Source organism: Cebus imitator, unplaced genomic scaffold (genome assembly GCF_001604975.1).
Source record: "Cebus imitator isolate Cc_AM_T3 unplaced genomic scaffold, Cebus_imitator-1.0 Scaffold172, whole genome shotgun sequence".
Taxonomy (NCBI): Eukaryota; Metazoa; Chordata; class Mammalia; order Primates; family Cebidae; genus Cebus; species Cebus imitator.
In genome coordinates this window covers 2,311,301-2,329,525 of record NW_016107487.1, presented here as the reverse complement: position 1 = coordinate 2,329,525, position 18,225 = coordinate 2,311,301, and the positions used below count along the sequence as shown (strand labels likewise).

The following is an 18,225-nucleotide window of genomic DNA, read 5'->3' as shown; positions in this document are numbered from 1 at the left end:
AAAGAAGACTTTATGGCATTAATGTAAGGTTTCTCAACATCAGCACTATTAATTTTTGGCCAGATTCATTCTTTGTTGAACAGGATTAGCCTATGCATTATGTTTCACGCATCCCCAATCCATACCCACTAGATGCCAGTAGCAACCTCCTCCCTCCCACATTGTGACAACCAGATAGTGTCCTCAAACATTGCCAAGTGTACCCTGGGGAGCAAAAATGCCCCAGAATGAGAACCACTGTCTAAGAATTTCTGATCTGAAAGAGAAAAATTTTTTAAGCTCAAGAGTTTATTACTGTCTGAAGTTACTTTTACCTGCTATGACTCAGTCTTTGGATTTTAAAATACAGCAAACTTTCCTTTTAGTGAACACACACAAAAAAACTAGCATAGTTTTTCCAAAAATAAATTACTTCAAACTAACCTGTGACTTGTTAGATTAACAGGCGTATCTTGATTTCTGCAAAAATGAAAAAAAAATTTTTTTGAATACTATTTTCTTGAGTTTGTTTTTATTGATACTTAACAAATCAGTGGGTTCATAACAGGCTAAGCAACCCAACTCAAAGACTACACACTAATAGCACCAGGCCATCTGGAAAGAAGTTGCTGGGGAAATGTCATAGGGCCCTTTTCCTGGTGCAGTTAGCATTTTTAGCAGCATTTATAATGCAAACATTAGAGGGTATAATGTCGTATATGTATAAAATACACAAATCTGGAAGAACATGTTGGATGATGAATCAGGATTAAAAACAGGTCAATACACTGGAATAATGAGCAATATGAAATTTACCAAGATGAAATAGAAATAAATGTAAAGGGCTACATTTAGTTTAGGGAAAAACCACAGAAATTGAGGATGGGGAGGCAGAGGGAGGCAAAACGTAGTTTGAAACACCTCAACAGCACAAGATGACTGCCAAAAACCAGAGAAGAAGTCAGCCACATCAAAGGAGTGCATGATTCTTCGTTCATCCAAACAGGACAGGTGACAGGTAGAGCATTAGGTACAGCACTGGTGGCTATACTTTAAGGAGCCATAACAAAAAATGGAGCTGATTTCTGAAGGACCTAGAGAGCACCTCCTTCAGAGAACAGCTCAGTTAACCAAAGGTGTGTGGCCTGGAGAAAAGTCAACAGGACAAGAGCCTTAGCAGCTAGACTGTTTTGGAGAAAAAAGGGAGATTTCTTTTGTCTTGCTATAAAATTAGTAAAAATCAGTACAAGCAACAGGGAGACAGATTCCAGATCAATACAAAGGAAAAGCTCTATGGTCCCACTAAGGACTGGGCTACCTTTTGAACAAAGAATTTCCCAACACCAGGAATATTCAAACAGAAGATGACTGAAGACTGAGTATTTTCTCTTGGCCACTTGAAATAGCCCCCATCCGGTCTCCTAACTTCTACATTTACCTCCAAAGAATTCATTCTGTTTACAGTCATCAAAGCAATCTCTTTTTTAAAAACTCTCATCAAATTGAATTACTTACTCTCTTCCTTAAAACTTTCCAAGGGTTTCCAAATACACTTACAATAAAATCCAAACTTGAGGCTGGGCGTGGGGGCTCTCACGCCTGTAATCCTAGTGCTTAGGGAGGCCTCGGCAGGCAGATCTCCTGAGGTCAGGAGTCCAAGATCAGCCTGGCCAACATGGTGAAACCCCATCTGTACTTAAAAAAAAAAAAATACAAAAACCAGCCAGGTGTGATGGCAGGCGCTTGTAATCCCAGCTACTCAGGAGGCTAACTCAGGAGAATCGTTTGAACACAGGAGGCAAGAGATTGCAGTGAGCTGAGATCGCACCACTGCACTCCAGCATGGGCAACAAGAGCGAGAAACTCCATCTCAAAAGAAAAGAAAAAAAAAGATTTTGCCCTTCAAGGCCCTAAATAATCTGGCCCTGCCTTCCTCCACTCTTCATCTCAAACCAATCTCCTCCTCACCATCTCAAGAACTTTGCACTTCTGATGCTCTTATTCCCATCTAAGAGGTTTTACACTTCCCAATTATCTCTGCCCCTTAATGTTCATTCCACATCTGTGCAAGGCTGACTCCTTCTCACCATTCATGTTTCTGCTGCAATGTTACCTCCTAGAAGCCTTCCATGACAACTCTATCAAAAATGCCACCAATCCAACACACATACACACCATTTCTGCTAATTTTCTTCACAGCACTTACTACTACCAGAAATTACACTAACTTGTACATTTATATATTGTCTGTCTACCTTAGTAGCAAACAATGAAGGCAGTAACCTTAATCTGTTTTGTTCACGTTTGAAGTCTCAATTCCTAAACCAGTACCTGGCACATAGTAGGTGTTTAATAAACACTTGATGAATAAACAAATTAACAAACATTTGTCAAAGACGTTCTAGAAGGGATATATGTCTTTAAGGGCAGGAAGGTGGACTACCTAGTATCTAAAATCCATTCTACATCTAAGTAACATTCTACATCTTAAGAACCTATGGTTTGGAAAGTAAGAAGTCGATACAGTAACGGCAGGTGATCAACCACTTAACGAAAAATGGACCCAACTAGAAAAGTGTTGACAACAGGGTAATTTGTAAAGGGATGGTCAGATCTAGAGGAACTGAGGCACGCTTCCTCAGTAAGTGACCATCGTACAAAGCCAGAAGAGACTGGGAAACGTAACTAGGGAGACTATTCTCTGGTGAAAGGTAAGCAAGTTTACAGGAGGATTTGATCTTGCAACTCTGAAGGTTACACAAAAGCAGATTCGGTAATTATGCCTGCTCAAAGGATGCCTAAACGTGTGTCCTGAAGAACCGGGCTCCCCAAGGAAGTAAATCCCGTGTCTATCGCAAGGCCAGAAGGTGCCCAGTAAATTACACTCCTAGGTCCCACTTACTGCTTCCCTTTAGAACGCTGCCTCACTCTACACCTTCCTGGCTGACTCCCACAAACATTCTCTGGGCGATTTCTGAACCACGTGGAATCGAGGAAAGACAGTGGGAGAAAGTGGTTAAAGTGCTGTCTCCATGGAGACCTTGGCGACCGGAAACCAATTTCACAGCCGCCGAATCCTGGCGATACTAAAAGATGAGAATCGATGCGGCTCGCAAGGCGGCCCTAGCAAAACTGGCCGAGCCGAGAGGTGAAGGGTCTCGCGCTACCGCGGGTCTGGCAGGCAGAACACCTGGGAGCCAAACCTCGTGCTCGTGGACGTCTGAGAAGAGTCGCAGGCGTCTGGTCGAGTCCCGGAAGCTGATCTAGTGCTACCGCGTCTCCGAAGCTCGCAAGCAGTCAGCTGTCGACTACCGGGTCACGGCGAAGGGAGGGAGGGAGGGGTAACCTGTGGGAGTCATCGCGAGAATTGACCAAATGCAGCTTCTCCAATCAGGAGTTCGGCGAGGCCGTGACGTTCCGGGTTTGGTTAATGCGTGGCTTCTCTTTCAGTGCCTTGCGTTTCTCGTGGCGTTAGGGCTGACGGGTCCTCTTGGGACGGCGCCCACCGCATCCTCCTCACAGGCCTGGACGTACGGGAAGCGCTTTTGTCCCAGCCCAGACCTTCCACCTTTCTCCCACTCTGTTGGCCTAATGCAGAGTCTAGGAGAAAACTGCGTCCGGCACTCGGAAACGAGTCCAGGGAGTTTAGAGCGTGCGAGATAGGGCAGGGGTATTGGGTGGCGACTAAACGGAAGCCCGGAGAAGAATTCGGACTAAAATGAGAAGTGCTGAACTAACTTGTGTCAAAGTGCATTTATTCATTCAATAAATAGTTAATGAACTCTATTGTCAGAGCGTCGCGAGGCGCTAGCCTGGAAAGTTATCCCCTACTGAGGATACGTTAATTACGCAGCGCATACAAATTGTCAGATGGTTCAGTCCTTGGAAAATAAATACAATGATTAAGGGCCACTGGGAGCTGCGACAGGGAGCAAGATCAGGAAATAGACATGATGCTGTCTTCAGGAGTACTGGGGAAATAGAAACAGTTCCGTAAACGTTAATGACTTAAGTTTTTAATGATTTTCTGAATTTTTAATATCACCTTGCCTTGTTTTTCTTTGTAGTTTTACTACATATGTATGTATCACTATCTTGTTTTGTTCAATTTTGAACTTTATGGAATTATGTCTGTATTATCCAGCAGTTTGCTTCTTTCAGCATTGCTTTTCATATTCACCTACATAAAAGCTGGTGGCTGTAGTTCTTCATTCACTGTTGCATAACTTTCCATTGTTTAATATACTTCATTATGTATCCATCCTGCTGCCTCAACATTTGGATTATTTCCAGCTTTTGCTCTAACAATGCTGCTGTGAACTATGTTGTGCATGTCAGCTGGTGAGTGTGTGCAAATGGTTCTATACCGTATTTTTTTCTCATATTTTTGACCCGAACTGATAGTAAGAAATAGATTGTAGACTTTGGAACCGTGGATATACAAGTACTCACACAAAACTGGAAAAAAAATCCTTGAAATATTACTTTACAGGAGCTGTGAGATTTTCTTTATTTCCTTTTTCTAAATTATGGTAAAATACGCATAACAAAATTTATTTTAGCCATTTTCAAGTCTGTTTTTTAAATATATATATATATATTGTTCCAGGCCTACTGAAATAATTATATAACTTAGTGGTTCCCAACTCTTTTTTTTTTTTGTTCTGACCTAACCGTTTTAAAGCAGCAGACACTGCGACTCTTCACCCTACGCAGTAGGAGGTGGGATAGGAGGCAAACATCATAAACATCTGCTGAAAGTTGAAATTATTGTTAAAACTTCAAATTAAACTTACAGTTAAATTGAGCAAGGGGAAAAAATGATTCACAAATCGGGCAGCCTCCAGAATCACAGCGGATTCAGAGAGACTCCAGGGATGCCTCGTGGTCAGAGCAAATTTGTAGACAAAAAAAGGAAATTGATGTACAGAAAACAGAAGTGAGGTACAGAAGCAGCTGGGTGGGTCACAGCTTGGCGTTTGCCTTACCTGAACACAGTTTGAACAGTCAGCATTGTATAGAATAGTTGAAGTATGGCTGCTGGGATTGGCTGAGACTCAACTATTGTTATAGAAGCATACTCCTAAATTAGGTTTTCAGTCTTGTCTATCTACTAAGTTAGGTTATGGTTTATCCTCAAGGACTCAAATATGGAAGTACAGAGGCTGTCTCAGGCCGTATTTTGTTCAATTAAACACCACCATGGAAAAAATAGGGGAATGCAAGGTGAGAGTATATGGGAGATATGCTGCAACTTTAAATAGGGTAATCAAGGTAGGCCTCATGGAATAAAGATCTGCAAGAGACGTAGACACTTGGGGAAGGGGAAACGTTCAGTACAGAGGGAGTACAAAGTTTCCAGAGCAGGGCTTGCCTTTTGGGAGAATAGCAAGGAGGGAAGAGTGGCGAGAGCCAAGGGAGGTAAGTAGTAAGGAATGGGACAAGGGGCTTCGGATTATGAAAGGCTTCCACATTATTTTATGGACTCTGACTTTCACTTTTAAGTGAAGTGAAGAGTGTGCAAAAGAATAACTATTTACGTTTCAAAATAATCACTGGAGCTACTTTGTTAAGAAGAGACTGTAGATCGGGCACAGTGGCTCATGCCTGTCATCCCAGCACTTTGAGAGGCCGAAGTGGGTGGATAGTCTGAGCTCAGGAGTTCGAGACCACTCTGGGCAACGTGAAACCTCGTCTCTACAAAAATATGAAAAAATTAGCTGGGCGTGGTGGTGTTTGCCTGTAGTCGCAGCTACTCGGAAGACTGAGGCACGAGAATCACTTGAGCCCCGGAGGCAGAGATTGCAATGAGCCAAGATGGCACCACTGCACTCCAGCTTGAGCTGCAGAGTGAGACTCCATCTCAAAAAAGAAAAAAACAAAAAGAGAGACTGTAGAGCCTGCAGGAAGCCCAGTGAGGCTGCTGCCATGAACTAGGCAGGCAGGATGCAGGTGGTACCGACCAGGGCAGTAGCAGTGGAGAGCAAAAAGTGGACAGATTTTGGATCTAATGTGAAAGCAGAGCTAACAATTATTTTCTGAGGGATAGAATGTGGGTATGAAGAAATGAGTCAAAGATGAGTCCAAAGTTTCTGGCCTGAGCACCTGGAAGGATGACATTGCCAAAGTTTACTTGGCGCAGATTTGAATGGGTTTAAAAGAGACTGGGAAGAGAGGAATCGGCAAGATCAAGTAGAAGCAACTCCTTCTAGTCCTTCTGTTACACGAGGGGCAGATAAGTGCAGTGGTAACACCTGGAGGAAGTAGGGGCAAGAGAAGATGTCAGCAGACAGGCAGGGTCTCCAGAGATTCTAGAAATGTAATCAACTTAAACAATCAGCTTGCTTTACAGCATGCTGTCCTGCAGCCTAGTTTCTGGAAACCCTCTGTAAAATGTGGTCACCCTGATGTCAGAATCAGCTTCTGTAGAGGTGTGGTGGTTTGTGTCTGTAAACTCAGCACTTTGGGAGGCAGAGGCAGGAGAATCGCACAAGGCCAGGACCTTGTCCCTACCAAAAAAAAAAAAATTTAGCCAGGTGTAGTCCTAGCTACTCAGGAGGCTGAGATGGGAGGATTGCTTGAGCCCAGGAATTGGAGGCTGCAGTGAGCCATGATCAGACCACTGCATTCCAGATTGGGGTGACAGAGCAACACCCTGTCTCTAAAAAAATAAAAAGAAAGAAAGAAACTAACTTCTGACAGACCCTGACAATTTACAGATAAACCCAAGTAAACTTTCCTCATTACTAAAGTCTCCACCCCAAATGTACTAACGTAGTGACTCACTACATCTACACAACTGGGACCCCTCCTCTACACTCCCCTTTCTCTCACCCAATAAAACCCTCCATCACTTTCCCTTAGGAAAACACTGCTTTAAAAAATTCTCCCAGTGTCCCCCTTATCTGTGCCAGGTAAAAAAACTCCTGTTAATCAAAACCTACGTTCTCCTGATAAAAGAACTCAGCAAAGTTTCCAGATACAAGATTAATGTACACACATTAGTAGCTCTTTTATACACTGACAGCGACTAAGCAGAGAATTAAATCAAGAACTCAACCTCTTTTACAATAGCTTAAAAAAAAATACTTAGAAATATACCTAACCAAGGAGGCAAAAGATTTCTATGAGGAAAACTACAAAACACTGCTGAAAGAAATCATAGACGACACAAACAAATGGAAACACATCCCATGCTCATGGATGGGTAGAATCAATACTGTGAAAATGATCATACTGCCAAAAGCAATCTACAAATTCAATGCAATCACCATTGAAATACCACCATCACTCTTCACAGAATTAGAAAAACCAATTCTAAAATTCATATGAAACCAAAAAAGAGCCCACATAGCCAAAGCAGGACTAAGCAAAGAGAGCAAATCTGGAGGCAACACACTACCTGATTTCAAACCATACTATAAGGCCAGAGTCACCAAAACAGCGTGGTACTGGTTTAAAAATCAGCCCATAGACCAATGGAACAGAATAGAGAACCCAGAAATAAACCCAAATATTTATGGCTAACTGAATTTCAACGAAGCAAATAAAAACATAAAATTGGGAAAGGACACCCTCTTCAACAAATGATGCTAGGATAATTGGTTAGTCACATGTAGGAGAATAAAACTGAATCCTCATCTCTCACTTTATACGATAATCAACTCAAGATTAATTAAGGACTTAAATCTAAGACCTAAAACTACAAAAACTCTAAAAGATAACATTGGAAAAACCCTTCCTGACATTGGCTTAGGCAAGGATTTCATGACCAGGAACCCAAAAGCAAATGCAATAAAGATAAAGATAAATAGTTCGGACTTAATGAAACTAAAGAACTTTTGCACTGCAAATGGAACAGTCAGCAGTTTAAGCAGGCAACCCACAGAGTGGGAGAAAATCTTCACGATCTATACATCCGACAAAGGGCAAATATCCAGAATCTACAACAAACCCAAACAAATTGGTAAGAAAAAAACAAACAATCTCATCAAAAAGTGACCTAAGGACATGAATAAACAGTTCTCAAAAGAATATATGCAAATGGCCAACACAAAAAAATGCTCAACATCACTAATGATCAGGGAAATGCAAATAAAAACTGCAATGCAATATCACCTTACTCCTACAAGAACGGCCATAGTCAAAAAAATCAAAAAACAGTAGATGTTGGTGTGGATACGGTGATCAGGGAACACTTCTACACTTCTGGTGGGAATGTAAACTAGTACAATACATCCACTATGGAAAACAGTGTAGAGATTCCTTAAAGAACTAAAAGTAGAACTACCATTTGATCCAGCAGTCCCACTACTAGATATCTACCCAGAGGAATAGAAGTCATTATGCAGAAAAGACACTTGCATATGCATGTTTATAGCAGCACAATTCACAATTGCAAAATCTTGGAACCAACCCAAATGCCCGTCAATCAATGAGTGGGTAAAGAAACATATATATACATATATATATGATGAAGTACTGCTCACTTGTGAAAAGGAATAAATTAATAGCATTTGCAGCAATCTGGATGAGATTGGAGACTATTATTCTAAGTGAAGTAACAGGAATGGAAAACCAAACATGGAATGTTCTCACTGATATGTGGGACCTAAGCTATGAGGACACAAAGCATAAGAATGACACAATGGATTGTGGGGACTTGGGGGAAAGGATGGGAGGGAGGCAAGGGATAGAAGACAACAAATATGGTGCAGTGTATACTGCTCAGATGATGGGTGCACCAAAACCTCACAAAGCACCACTAAAGAACTTACTCATGTAACCAAATACCACTTGTACCCCAATAATTTATGGGGGAAAAAATTAAAAATAAATAAATAAAGTTCTAAAAAAAAACAAAAAAAACCTGCCTTCTCATAGTCATTTGTTACTTGCCAGACAGCCAAACCCCAATTATTTCCAGGTAACAAGGGTTTGGTTTTAAAGATTGAAATAGTGACATCTTTGAAGAAGATATCCTCATTTTTGCTAGGCACCTGGTGGCACTATCAACCTGAGACCACTTTAATTCTCTGCTTGAGGTTTGTCAGCATGAATTTGAACTACAAACTTTTATAAAGTAACTGTGTATCTTATTTGTAAACATATGTTCCAAAGAAATTTTTAAGGATCCTTAATATATAAAAGTGTAAATGACAACACTTGACAAGGCTGGATGAGGGGCTCATGCCTGTAATCCCAACACTTTGGAAGGCCAAGGCGGGTGGATCACTTAAGATCAGGAGTTTGAGGCCAGCCTGGCCAACGTAGTGAAACCCTGTCTCTACTAAAAATACAAAAATTAGCCAGCCATGGTGGCAGGTGCCTGTTGTCCCAGCTATTCAGGAGGCTGAGGCAGGAGAATCACTTGAACCCCGGGAGGCAGAGGTTACAGTGAGCCGAGATCACACCATTGCACTCCAACCTGGGTGACAGAGGGAGATTCTAGATCAAAAAAAGAAAGAAAGAGAGAAAGAAAGAGAGAAAGAAAGAGAGAAAGAAAGAGAGAAAGAGAGAAAGAAAGAGAGAAAGAAAGAGAGAAAGAAAGAAAGAAAGAAAGAAGGAAAGAAAGAAAGAAAGAAAGAAGAAAGGAAGGAAGGAAAGAAAGAAAGAAAGAGAGAGAGAGAGAGAAAGAAAGAGAGAGAAAGAGAGAAAGAGAGAAAGAAAGAAAGAAAGAAAGAAAGAGAAGGAAAGAGAAAATACTTGACATAGTAACAGTAGACTAGATAAAATCATAAAAAGTAATCCTTCTGTCCACATTTTCTTCAATGTAGTTTAGCATTGTAAATTGGTACCTGTTAAAATAATATCTTCCACTCAATTAGAAAAGGAAATTTTGAAAATAATAATTATTTAGAGCTGGGCTCAGTGGCTTCTGACTGTAATCCCAGCTACTTGGGAGGCCAAAGCAGGAGGACTGTTTGAGCCCAGAAGTTCGAGGCTGATCCACCTGTGAATAGCCACTGCACTCCAGTCTGGGCAACAGAGAGACACCCTGTCTCTACCAAAAAAATTTATTATTATTTAATGACATAATTTTATATGTAATTATTAAGATTCTTTTACATTTGAATGGACATTTAAATAAGTAAAATTTGACCTTTTAAGACCACAAAGAAAAAGGCTTTAATTGCCTACATAATCACTACCTGTTCATGAAGGTCTCTCCATCAACCAAGACTTCAGAAGCAGCATGACTGACTGGTCAAAAGTAAGGTTCTCTCCCAGGTATTATTTTCCATACAGAAAAACGTAATAGTGTTTCCCAGCTTCATAGTCACTCTTACATCTCCCAAAATGATCATGTATGGAACTCTGTGAAAAATGCATGGTCCCATGTATATTTAAGCAATCCCCCATAAAAAGCCTTATTGAATAGTTTTGTTGTGGTGGTTGTTGTTTTAGACGGAGTTTCGCTCTTGTTGCCCAGGCTGGAGTGCAGTGGCACAATCTCGGCTCACCACAACCTCTGCCTCCCAGGTTCAAGTGATTCTCCTGCCTCAGTCTCCCTAGCAGCTGGGATTATAGGCATGCACCACCATGCCTGGCTAATTTTGTATTTTTAGTAGAGACAGGGTTTCTCCATGTTGGTCAGGCTGGTCTCAAACTCCCGACCTCAGGTGATCTGCCTGCCTCGGCCTCCCAAAGTGCTGGGATTACAGTAGTGAGCCACCACGCCCTGCCTGAATAGTTTTATATCTAAAATGAAGCCCAAAAGTATATACTAGAGCTATGAATATGAATATTTTATTATTTAATGTTTGGCCCCAAGTCAGTGAAAGAAAGCAAAGTATTGTACTATTACTTATATATCTATTTATCTATCTTAAAACAATAAACATGTATTATCTTATTATCTCATTTTCCATGGGTTAGAAATTCAATTTGGCTGGGTGCATCCGGCTAGGAGTCTCTCAAGAGGTTTCAGTGAAAATGTTGGCTGGGGCTATGGTCCCCTGAAGGTTTGGCTGAGGCTGAAGAATCAGCATCCAAGCTGACTGCCTGACTTCTTGGTGCTGGTTGCTGATACAAGCCTCCAGCTCCTCCCTACATGGACCTCTTCCCAGTTGCTTGAGCCATCTTACAACATAGTGAATAAGCAAGAGAATACAAGATAGAAGCGTCAGTGACTTTAATGGCCTAGCCACAAAGCAACACAGCATCATTTTGACAGTATCCTGTTAGTTACAAAGATCAACTCTATTCAGCGAGGGAGGCACTTCATAAAGGTGTGCATACCAGGAAGCCAGTATCATTGGAGGGCCATTTTGGAGGCTGGCTACCATAATGCATTAGGCCATTCTTGCATTGCTATAAAAAATACCTGACACTGGGGCATGGTAGCTCACGCCTATAATCCCAGCACTTTGGGAGGCCAATGCGGATGGATCACCTGAGGTCAGGAGTTCAACACCAGCCTGGATAATATGGTGCAGCCCTATCTCTACTAAAATTACAAAAATTAGCTTGGCATGGTGATGGCCACCTGTAATGCCAGCTACTCAGGATGCTGAGGCAGGAAAATTGCTTGAACCCAGGAGGTGGAGGTTGCAGTGAGCTGAAATCGCATCATTGCACCCCAGCCTGGGCGACAAGAGCAAGATTTCATCTTTAAAAAAAATGCCTGAGGCTGCAGAATTAATTTTTTTTTAAAGGGGGTATAATTGGCTCATAGTTCTGCAGGGTGTCCAGAAAGCATTGCACCAGCATTATCTAGTATCTGCTTCTAGGGAGACCTCAGGAAGCTTACAATCATGATGGAAGGCAGACGGAATAGGCACATTGCATGGCTAAAGCATAAGCAAGAGAGAGAGAGAGAGAGAGAGAGAGTATGTGGGGGGAGGTAGGTGCCCCACACTTTTACAAAACCAGATCTTTCCGGAACTGACTCACTTATCTCTAAGGGGATGAGCTAAGCCATTCATGAGGGATATGCCCCTATGATCCAAACACTTCCTACCAGGCCCCACCTCCAATACAGGGGATTACATTTCAATGTAAGATCCAAACCATATCCCGTACTAACGATAACACCTTTGCAGATTTCCCTTGCTGCTTAAAATGCACTAAGGGATCATAACTAAGGAATGACTTATTTATGATTTATTTGAATACAATTTCCATAGAGTTAAAGAAACAATAATGTTAATGTTTTCTTACAAAGTTATTTATCTTTAATGACACATTTTCATATAAGACAGCATAGAATTTAAACATAAAACTAGGTTGATTTTAGGAAGCATTTTAGATGTTCCTCAAACTTTCTCTTCCTAAACAATCCCTTCCTGAGGGCCCGGGCACTGTGGCTCATGCTTGTAATCCTAACACTTTGGGAGGCTAAGGTGGGCAGATTACTTGAGGTCAGGAGTTCGAGACTAACCTAGCCAACATGGTGAAACCCCGAGCCTACTAAAACTACAAAAATTAGCCAGCCTTGGTGGCAGGAGCCTGTAATCCCAGCTCCTAGGGAGGCTGAGGCAGGGGAATCGCTTGAACCCAGGAGGCAGAGGCTGCAGTGAGCCAAGATCATGCCACCACACTCCAGCCTGGGTGACAGAGCTAGACTCCATCTCAAACAACAATAATGACAACAACAACCCCCCCCCAAAAAGCTGCACAATCCCTTCCCACATAAGAATACGTCGTTGCTGTTGTCTGTTCCTTCTCCATACACCAAGTTCCCACCTGAGTGACCTCAATATTCCCTGAAAGCATCATTTCATCGACCATCCTCTCTGCTAGGAAGTCTTTCTTACTCTCACCTGAGAAACTTCCTCACACTTGAGGCTCCATCTCAAATTTTACCTCCTCAATGAAACCTGACAAGAAATTCCTATTCTCCATGGTACTTAGATTTGTCTCAGTGATAGCATCATTAGTTTGTCAGTCCATAGTAATTATTCATGTGCTTGTTGGCCTTCCTAGTAATTTACAAACTTTTCCACGTTGGACACCATCTTTAGATTCCTAGTGCCCAGCACAGTGCCCAGCTTGAGTAGCTCTGAGAATTGGAGTTAAACTGGCCACCAATTCCTCTGAAGTGGCAGTTTGCAATGCTGCTTACTTTACCACTGTGTGGCAGCAAACTACAGAAGTATTTCCACCTTTTAATAAGGAGCAGAGCTGAGATGAGTATTCACATGCTATAGACAACATTTCTTCTGGGAGTGAAATTACAGGGAACCCTCATTGTCTATGCTTTGTATTTCTGGATTGTTTTAATGATAGCATATTTTTAATGTGAAATATGGCATTGATATAGAAAAGTACACAAAACAAGTCTTTATACAGAGATGCAAAAGTATGTTAGAATAATTTGTCAGCTCAGTTGAAATAATATACTGAATTTATTATGAAATACAACTATCAAATAGAAAATTACTTTGTTCACAAAATTGCTCAATACTGTGTTTTTAAATTCATCCATATTGTTGCTTGCATTTTTCATATCAAAATTTAGAAATAAGTAAAAATAGTTATAAAATAATATGACCTAAAATATTCAAATAGAAGATTGTATATACATTGTATTTTCAACTTTATGAAAGAATGGGTGCCGTGAACAAGGTTTGGAAAAGAATGGGCTTAGAAAAGCAGTTTGTCAGGCCAGTAAGATTATGAGTGAATTTTTGTTTAAACTTTCTTTAATGTTCTAACACTGGCTTAATAAACCTTTAAGGCCTGTTTTTATAAGTTGTAGGGTTGCTAATTAGAACATGCCCAAATTACCACAGAGCTGCCATTTTTTACCATTTGGATCATATTACTGTCGTCTTAAAGCCAGTGGTTGTGCTGGGCGCAGATAGAAACCTGTTTTGTTAAATTGAGTTTGGCCTCCCTACATATTTTAAGTTTGGCCTAGTGTTTTCTCCATACTTAGCTAGTTGTAACCTAACTTGATGTTTAATAGACTGTATATCTGATCTCTTAAGTAGCAGAGTCTCAAAAAATCACAAGCAGCCAATTATTCAAACCAGGTTCAAATAAAGCAAATGCCCAGCTGTAACCAATCCAGCTGCTTCTGTACATCACTTCTACAAGTCACTTTTCTTTTTCTGTCCATAAATGTTATCCAACCATGCCAAAGCCCTGGGATCACCCTGAACCTATTATGCTTCTGGGGACTGCCCAATTTGAGAATCATCCTTACCCAAACTCTGTTAAATTTAATTTGTCTAGATTTTTTCTTTTAAGCATATAAAAATTTAAAATTCATGGCTGGGCACAGTGGCTCACGCCTATTTAATCCCAGGACTTTGGGAGGCCGAGGCGGGCAGATTACCTGAGGTCGGGAGTTTGAGACCAGTCTGATCAACATGATAAAACCTCATCTCTACTAAAAAAAAAAATACAAAAATTAGCCGTGCGTGGTGGCGGGCACCTGTAATCCCAGCTATTCAGGAGGCTGAGGCAGGAGAATCGCTTGAACGAGGTACATTGAGCTGAGATCAGGCCATTGCACTCCAGCCTGGGCAACACAGTAAGACTCCATCTCAAAATAAATAAATAAATAAAAATTTAAAATGCATAGTACATATTTGATTAAAATGCTTTTGAAAAGAAAGTTTTTGTTTCATTCTTGTTGCACAAAGATTCTTATATCTCCACATTATTTCCCAACTCAGAAACATCTGTTTATATGGCAAGGCCAATTCTTAGCCCTCTCTGTGGGAGAGGAGACTAGTAGCTCATTACTATGGTTTTTTGAGGACATCTAAAGAAGGAACCCCTGGGACAGGAAGAGATGGAAAAGTTTCACTTCATTTTTGACAGTAGAATTCCATTCTACCAGGGCGCTGCAAAGAGAGAAGACAGTGTATAAAACACAGTTCCAATCTTTTGAAAAAGGTAAATATTGTGTTGGGGTTTGTTGTTGTTGAGACAGGGTCTCACTTTGTCACTCAGTCTGGAGAGCAATGGTTGTGACGACGACTCACTTCAATCTCGACCTCAATGGGCTCAAGTGATCCTCCCACCTCAGCCTGCGGAGTAGCTGGGACTGCAGGCAGGCGCCACCATACCCCAGCTTTTTTAAAATTTATTTTTTTAATTCGTGGAGATGGAGTTTCTCCATCTTGCCCAGGCTGGTCTCAAACTCCTGAGCTCAGGCAATCTGCTGGCCTCAGCCTCCCAAAGTGCTGGGATTATACATGTGAGCCACCCCACTTGTTATTGTGTTAAGTTTTTAATATCCATATTAACTAATATTATTCTGTATGCACACATAAGACTTCTGGAGCAGAGCAGATTATTGTTATTTGCTTACAGCCAACAACAACCCCATGGTTCCTCCAGACCCAAATTCTTATCCCTTAATGACACAATGGGGGGTGACTGAACAAAACTCTACATGTAAGTAGTATGTATTATAAATAAGGATCCCCTCAAATTTAATCTAAGTGTTTATGTAGAAGGGAGAAGCAGCTAAACTCTCTTCTTCTGAGAGTTTCTCTGGAAACACAATGGGAAGATTCCTGGGTTTTTACTTTAACCCTTTGCAACATAAATACATTTCTTCTGGGGAAAGGTAAACCCAGTGTACCACTTTACCAACCTGGGATGTCTCCACTATCCAGGTCTCATCCCTGGTGTTAGTCCCTTTGTGTTGCTATAAAGGGGTACCCAGGGCTGGGCAATTTATAGAGAGGTTTATCTGGGCTTATGGTTCTGCAGGCTGTATAAGCAGCATGGCGCTGGCATCTGCTTCTGGTGAGGCTTCGGGAAACACAATCATGGTGGAAGGTGAAGGGGGAGCCAGCATGTCACATAGCAAGACAGGGAGCAAGAGAGAGCGAGGTGGGAGGAGCCAGGCTTTTGCATAAACTAACTGAGCAAGAATTCACGCATTACCATGCGGAGGGCAACAAGCCATTCATGATGAACCTGCCCCCATCACCCAAATACCTCCACAAGGCTCCACCTCCAACTTTGGGATTACGTTTTAACATGAGATTTGGAGAGGACAAAACATCCAAACCATATCACTCGCACCCCTTGAAAAGTAAATTCATACCTCCAAATTTACTAGGAGGTAAATCTCCCTCCAGAAGGTAAATCTCCAGTGGAGATGTGTGTTATAAAGGTCTCCTATGTCTAGTAAATCTCTCCTTATGTTTCATATTTCTCTCACTATCTGATCCATAAATTACTGTCCACGTCCCTGGTAAAGAAAGCCCTAACTTGCAGAAAGATAAAAATATTTGCTGCCTAATTGGTTGAAACTACACTCCAAAATTTGCATGTTCAGATTAGTGTGACCGTTCACACTTATTTTAATTTTCTTGCAACTGCTTTGAGCTTACAAAACTTTTTTTTTGCCATTGTTTTGTGTATTTTGATGACATAAGAAAATCAGCCTCGTTATTTATGGCCCAGCCTTGCTTTTGTCTATCTAATGAATTGATCACCGCCCCCACCCCCTATCACAACTGCCAAGTCTTCAAATTATTGCTGGTGGTTTCTGAAAATGAAATCCAGTTCCAAAGAATAAAGATGTCTATGGCATTAAGGAAGCTGCAGAGAATGTTTAAAAATCCATAATCAAAAGGATTTCCAAAAATATTAGAAACTATACTAATTTTTGAAGAAACAAATATATGCCCCCTAAGGTGATTTCTCTAAAGCGGACTAATCTTATTTGAATGTGTAAACTCTGGGATGTTCTGGTTAAAAAAAAAAAAAATCATATAGCTTTATGTAAAAAACAAGTGGATAAAGATGTGTCCTCATCCTGACCTGATGTCACTAGTACTAACTTTCGATTGAGCTAGGTGACTTATAAAATTTACCCTACTTTACTGTCCTTCCTACATTGCCTATAAGACAACGGAGTATTCTTTTTCTAAAATCCGTATTGCAGCATTTCAGGAGCTGCTATACTAGCTTTCCTTTACCCCGAGGTCTGAGCCTCAAGAGAGCCTAGGAACCCAGGCAGTACCCCTCGACCCACACGGACTGGATCCCGCTTCCCATACTCGGAGCTCTCCCGGACTAGGGAGAACTGCAATCAGGCCTCTTCTTCCAACCCCAGTAATTTTCATTTATTCCTCACAAAAGACCTGTGAAGCACGCAGGGCTGGAATTCTCTCTTTTTTTTTTTTTTTTTTTTTTTTTTTTGAGATGAAGAAACACGTTCAAATGGAATAAGTGGCTGGTGTGCAGTGATTCTGATGCTCAGTCCGGGGCTCTTTCCATTATATTCCAAACTCTCCTTTTTATATGCAAATGAGCCAATTGTGGCAGTGACACTTTCCTACAAAATGAAACAATGCCATAATTACAAGGGCTTGGGAATTAATGGCACTAAATGGGTAATTTGGCTTTAATGTTAAATCCTGGAATAGGCGACCCAGGGCCAGAAAGGGAGGCTTTCCAAGTGTCACCTCTGCCATCTGGTGGTCAAATGACAACATAACTGCAACAACTCAGTATGGATACTATCATCATACGAAAGTCATGCATGACCCCAGGGTCGGGTGAATGATTTGAGGCTGGGCTCTGACTTTTAGGGCCTGAGATGAGAAAATAAAATGTTGAATACACAAATAAAAGTCAGAGGTTTTCCACTATCTCTCTGCTCAGGGTGAGGAACCGCATAGTTTACAATGGAAGAGACTATTCATCCATTTATTCAACAAATATTTATTAAGCACTGTCTTAGATTGGCTTCCCAGGAAACAGATTCTAGGCAGAGATTTGCTTAGGGAGGGTTACTGGGGAACATTCTTGAGGATCACCCTTGTAAGGGGATGAGGGAAACAGAACTGGTCAGAAAGAGTTGAACTGGAATGAATTTGCAACAGTGGCCTCAGCCAGTCTTACTGGGAGCTCTGGTGTTGGCTTGGCGAAGGCACTGAGCCTCTATACTTCTTTATCCACCAGTTATTGGATTTGTTGTGAGCTGTAACAGAGCTGCATCTAGGGGGATGAGTGACTTGGTCCTAAAAGTGGGGATCTAGGCAGTGCCCTACAACACCCACTACAGACCCCTACTATGTTCTGGGCACTGTGCCAAGGTCAGGAGATGTAATGTTGAACAAGATGACATCTCTGCCTTCAGAGGCACCCAGAGGTGCAGAGTTATAGAAAATAAATACATGGACACATGAATAAAGGAATACATAAATAAAAGGGGGTTAAAAACTCCAGGAAATACAAAGCAACTGTCGTAGAGCTAGAAAATCTATGTCATAAGAGTAAACAACAAAGAAAATTCTTGCCAGAAGTGGTGGCTCACACCTGTAA

At 41.3% G+C, this 18,225-nt stretch overlaps 1 protein-coding gene across 3 annotated transcripts in view; it reads right to left on the bottom strand.

Moving 5' to 3' along the window:
- The window catches only part of THADA (THADA armadillo repeat containing), a 365,800-nt gene extending 362,471 nt beyond the window's left edge, over positions 1-3,329 (bottom strand). For 2 of the 3 annotated variants that reach the window (XM_017544862.2, XM_017544859.2), the window contains exons 1-2: positions 3,183-3,329; positions 424-459 (exon numbers count right to left, since the gene is read on the bottom strand). The gene's annotated coding sequence lies outside the window, so the exon portion shown is untranslated. The other variant, XM_017544860.2, reaches the window with a different exon arrangement.
- Between the last annotated feature and the right edge of the window lie 14,896 nt (positions 3,330-18,225).